The 5000-nt window shown below is 46.5% G+C and overlaps 1 non-coding gene across 1 annotated transcript; it reads left to right on the forward strand.

The window, feature by feature from the left end:
* The first annotated feature begins 143 nt into the window (after positions 1-143).
* Positions 144-215, forward strand: TRNAN-GUU. Its single transcript has one exon. It is a non-coding gene; the product is annotated as a tRNA-Asn (tRNA).
* The last annotated feature ends 4785 nt before the right edge of the window (positions 216-5000 follow it).

Genomic DNA, 5000 nt, shown 5'->3' on the forward strand with positions numbered 1-5000 from the left:
CCACTTTGAGGTTCCCTCTGAAATGAGGCATGTAAGGGAGCCACTACAAAGAAGTTCTGGGAGTTACGAAGGAAGCTTCGAGCTCATATTGGTTATGGGTTGTGAACAGGAATTGAACTCTATGAGATCGAATCTCCTGTTGTTCTTCAGTAGATCAGTGGTAGAGCGGTGGGCTGTTAACCGATTGGTCGTAGGTTCGAATCCTACTTGGGGAGATTTGATTGATTATGAATTAAAGAATTCAGATTAAAGGGGCTCGTTTTGCCCGTTAACAGTAGGTAACTCGTTCCCTCTGTTTGTATATCATTCTATCTCATTGTATCACATTCTGTTCTACGAGATGAGAAAATCACCATCAATACCTTGGTGTAGGTCCGAGATAATCCTTTGTTCCATAGCCCTGGGGTGGGGCTATTTACAACTAGCCAATTAAGAAGTCTCAGATGTACTAGCACTGTATCTTTGATGCAGTCATCGATTCTCCCGAGAGGTCACAATTGCCGCGAGCAAAGATATTAATGACGAGGAAGGCTTTTTTGTTATGCTACTAATACTTGCTCTTCTATTTTTCCCAAGCCTGGTTGAGGAAGAGTTACGGGGCATAAAACAAAAAAATATGCCGATCGGGCATACTATGTGTAATGATTCCCTCATTCACGATAAATAAAAGAGAAAAAGAAAAGCCATTCCATTTCGACAAAACACCTACACCTAAGATCCATAGCTTTTGGTTCGCTATCTCGATCATGATTTTCCAACCCCCAGAAGGAAAGGTACTTCCCTTTTGGGCCGGTTATAGGCGATGAGGGATTCGAACCCCTGATACCGTGGTTCATAGCCACGTGCTCTAATCCTTTGAGCTATAGGCCCCACATTGTCTCCACTGGATCTGTTCCCCGGAGTACCCTAAAAAAAGGAACCTTTTCTCTCCCCAGCCATTTTGGGTTAAGAAGATGTGAAAGCGCATTTATATCTACAAGAAGGGTGCGCTCCGAGGTGTGAAGTGAGAGATAAGGGATGTCACAATTGGGGTTTTGAATAAAATGACCTTTTGATTTTTCATTTTTTTTTCGTTTTCATATTGAATAAGAATGAGAGGCGTTAAGATTTTTATCATCCTGGCATTGAGCTATTTTTCTGTAGGACCTCCCCTACAGCATTGTCACCGCAGTAGAGTTTAACCACCAAGTTTGGGATGGATTGGTGTGGTTCCTCTACGCCTAGGACACCAGAATATCAAACCATAAATGAAGAAAGGCATGAGAGAAAGCCATATTGGCTAGTGATTGTGAGGCCCCAATTAGTGATTGGAGGGGACACTAAAGGCCTCTGCCCTTCCATCCCTTGGATAAATAGAAAGGGGGGGCAGAGCTTTTGGTTTTTTCATGTTGTCAAAGATTTGAACAATGAAAATAGATGGAGAGTGCCTGATCGAATTGATCAGGTCATGTAGGAACAAGGTTCAAGTCTACCGATCTGTTAGGATACCTCAGCTGCATACATCACTGCACATCCACTTGGTACCTATCGTAATGAAAAATGGCTCATCTCGCCATGACCTTCTCTTGAATTCTCAAAAAAACTTTTGTCGCTCCATCCCTATAGGGGCAGAGAACCCGTCGCTGTCTCGGTTGTGCTACTGAAAGCTATGGGGAAGTTGAAAAAGGAGAGCACTCATCTTGGGGTGGGCTTACTACTTAGATGATTTCAGTAGTTGTCCGCCGCACTTGGCTACCCAGCATTTACCGTGGGCACAATAACTGGTACACCAGAGGTGCATCCTTCTCGGTCCTCTCATACTAGGGAAAGGTCCTCTCAATGCTCTAACGCCCATACCAGATATGGACCAACCTGTCTCACGACCTTTTAACCCAGCTCACGTACCACTTTAATGGGCGAACAACCCAACCCTTGGAACATACTACAGCCCCAGGTGGCGAAGAGCCGACATCGAGGTGCCAAAACTTCCCATCGATGTGAGCTCTTAGGGAAGATCAGCCAGTTATCCCTAGATTAACTTTTATCCGTTGAGCGACGAACCTTCCACTCAGAACCGTCAGATCAATAAGGCCGACTTTCGTCTCTGCTCGACGGGTGGGTCTTGTAGTCAAGCTCCCTTCTACCTTTGCACTCGATGACCAATCTCTGTCCGGCCCAAGGAAACATTTTCACGCCTCCGTTACCTTTTGGGAGGCCTACGCCCCATAGAAACTGTCTACCTGAGACTGTCCCTTAGCCCATAGGTCCTGACACAAGGTTAGAATTCTAGCCCTTCCAGAGTGTTATATCATTGATGGCTCGGTCCCCCCAAAAGGAGGCCTTCTTCGCCTTCCACCTAAGCTGTACAGGAAAGGCCCAAAGCCAATCCCAGGGAACAGTGAAGCTTCGTAGGGTCTTTCTATCCAGGTGTAGGTAGTCCGCATCTTCACAAATATGTCTATTTCATAGAGCCTCTCTCCGAGATAGTGCCCAGATCATTACGACTTTTGTGCGGGTCAAAACTTACACAATAGGGAATTTCGCTACCTTAGGACCGTTATAGTTATGGTCTCTGTTTACTGGGGCTTTGGTCGCTGGCTCCCCTATCATCAGGTCACCAACTTCCTTGACCTTCCGGCACTAGGCAAGCGTCAGCCCCCATACATGCTCTTACGACTTTGCGGAGACCCTGTGTTTTTGGTAAACAGTCGCTTGGGCCTGGGTACTACGATCCCCTTTATGATGTGAAGAGGCACCCTTTCTCCCAAAGTTATAGGGCTATTTTTCCGAGTTCCTTAGAGAGAGTTGTCTCGCGCCCCGAGGTATTCTCTACCTACCCACCTGTGTCGGTTTCGGGTACAAGTACCCTTTTGCTTAAAGTCGTTCGAGCTTTTCCTAGGAGTATGGCATGGGCTACTTCAACCCCGTAGCGCCTGGTATTCGAACGTTGGCTCAAGGCATTTTCTCTACCCTTTTTTACCGTAAAAAAAGGGCAGGGACACCTTACGTTCTTGAACTGATAACTATCTTTCGGCTAACCTAGCCTCCTCCATCCCTTGGGACCAACAAGGGGTAGTACAGGAATATTCACCTTTTGTCGATCGACCATCCCTTTCAGCCTGATCTTAGGCCCTAACTCACCCTCAGTGGATGAATATTGCCGAGGAACCCTTACGTTTTCGGGGCATTAGATTCTAACCAATTTCTATGTTACTCAAGCCAACATTCTCGCTTCTTCTTTATCCACCACCGCTCGCACAGAGACTTTCCTCTAAGGCAGAATACTCCCCTACTAATGTATTTTTTCACCCCCACAGCTTTGGCAGATCACTTAGCCCCATTCATCTTCGATGCTAGAGCGCTCGATCAGTGAGCTATTACACACTCTTTCAAGGGTGGTTGCTTCTAGGAAAACCTCCTGGCTGTCTCTGCATCCCTACCTCCTTTATAACTGAGTGGCCATTTAGGGGCCTGAGCTGGTGGTCCGGGCTGCTTCCCTCTCGACGATGAAGCTTATCCCCCATCATCTCACTAGCCGACTTTGACCCCTCTTTTTTAATTTTAAGGCCATACCTAGTATTTAGAGTTTGCCTCAATTTGGTACCGCTCTCGTGGCCCACATCTAAATAGTGCTTTACCCCTAGATGTCCAATCAAATGCTGTGCCTCAAGGCATTTCGGGGAGAACCAGCTTGCTTTAGGTTCGAGTGGTATTTCACCTCTAACCACAACTCATTCGCTGATTCTTCAACATCAGTCGGTTCAGACCTCCACTTTGTTTCACCCAAGCTTCATCCTTGTCATGCATAGATCACCCAGGTTCGGGTCCATAAGCAGCGACAATAGCCCTATGAAGACTCGCTTTCTCTACGGCTCCGGTGGGTTCCCTTAACCAAGCCACTACCTATGAGTCACCGGCTCATTCTTCAATAGACACACGATCAGAGCCCTGGATCCTCCCACTGCTTGGGAGCTGACGGTTTTATGTTGTATTTCACTCCCTGATGGGGGTTCTTTTCACCCTTCCCTCACGGTACTACTTCACTATCGGTCACCCACGAGTATTTAGCCTTGCAACGTGGTCCATGCTGATTCACACGGGATTTCATGTGCCCCATGCTACTCAGGTCAGAGCGTAGGCAAGTGATGCTTTCGGCTATAGGACTTTCGCCATCTAGGGTACAACATTTAGGTTGCTTTGCCTAGCAGCACAACGCTTCGATTGCTCTCCCACAACCCTGTTTTCACGGTTTAGGCTGCTTCCATTTCGCTCGCCGCTACTACGGGAATTGCTTTTGCTTTCTTTTCCTCTGGCTACAAAGATGTTTCAGTTCGCCAGTTTGTCTTTTGCCTGCCCATGGATTCAGTAGCAGTTCGAAAGTTTTCCCTATTCGAGAATCTATGGATCTATGCTTATTTTTAACTCCCCGAAGCATTTCATCAATTACTATGCCCTTCCTCGTCTCTGGGTGCCTAGGTATCCACCGTTAGCCTTTCCTCATTTGAACCTCTCCCTTAACTTTTAAGGCGATGCCATCCTAACGTGCTGCTAAATGGATGGATCTTATCAACGTCCATGAATGATAAATCATAGATCAAACCACCGAATTGGAAAAATTAGGTGCTATCACAAAGCTTTGTATCAGCTAAGCTCACGAGTTGGAGCTTAGCTTTGTATCGGCTAAGTTCATGAGTTGGAGATAAGCTGACTCAAACCGCTGGCATCCACCGTAGGGTAAACCACCGCCTCTCAGGTCCCCCGACTGATTCTACCATAGAGGACAACGATAGACAATAACTCCCCTCCGAACACGGTTTACAACTTTCATCGTACTGTGCTCTCCAAAGAGAAATTCTTTGCAAAATCTCACTCAAAAGGTGTTGAGTTGGAATCCCATTCTAACGAAGGATTATTATGGTTCCGGAGGATCCAACTATAGGAGAATCAGTAACGGAGGGCTTTCCCCCTTTTCCACCTGACTCTTTGGTCTTAAGAATGCTGGTTTTAAGAATGAGTCATTG

This window comes from Capsicum annuum, unplaced genomic scaffold, assembly GCF_002878395.1.
Source record: "Capsicum annuum cultivar UCD-10X-F1 unplaced genomic scaffold, UCD10Xv1.1 ctg5104, whole genome shotgun sequence".
NCBI lineage: Eukaryota > Viridiplantae > Streptophyta > Magnoliopsida > Solanales > Solanaceae > Capsicum > Capsicum annuum.